The sequence below is a fragment of the Cucurbita pepo genome, unplaced genomic scaffold, assembly GCF_002806865.2.
Source record: "Cucurbita pepo subsp. pepo cultivar mu-cu-16 unplaced genomic scaffold, ASM280686v2 Cp4.1_scaffold011552, whole genome shotgun sequence".
Classification (NCBI taxonomy): Eukaryota; Viridiplantae; Streptophyta; class Magnoliopsida; order Cucurbitales; family Cucurbitaceae; genus Cucurbita; species Cucurbita pepo.
This window is the reverse complement of record NW_019657426.1, coordinates 1-365: the sequence shown is the minus strand read 5'-3', so window position 1 is coordinate 365 and position 365 is coordinate 1. Positions and strand designations below refer to the sequence as shown.

At 35.6% G+C, this 365-nt stretch overlaps 1 long non-coding RNA gene across 1 annotated transcript; it reads right to left on the bottom strand.

Annotated features, from left to right (window-relative positions):
- Nucleotides 1-12: 12 nt before the first annotated feature.
- LOC111787345 lies at nucleotides 13-365 on the bottom strand. The gene is made up of 2 exons (XR_002813960.1): nucleotides 300-365; nucleotides 13-207 (listed from the first exon to the last, which is right to left on the bottom strand). It is a non-coding gene; the product is annotated as an uncharacterized LOC111787345 (long non-coding RNA).

The window sequence follows — 365 nt, the reverse complement described above, 5'->3', positions numbered from 1 at the left end:
TGATGATTGTTGTTTAGGGAAGGTTTTAGTTTGTTTCTTCCTGGGACTAGAATTTCCGATTTCATCCAAACCACAGTATCCAGCAGAATTTTCACTAGGTTTTGACCTTGCTGGTACTGAAGCATTGCTAGATAATCTTGAGGCTCCTTCCCTATTCTCTGAGTTGCATTTGCTCTTTTTACGATTAGATCGCTTTTTTTCCAGTACCTTTGCATGTAAAAAAAAAACTTTAACAATCATTAAAAAATGGGAGAAAGAATTCCATAAAAACAAAACAAGAGGGATGGTAGGTCCTCAACTTGCTCGTAGAAGTAAAGACCATCATTTATTGTTGAAGCAAGCTCTTTAGATATTGATTTTGATTC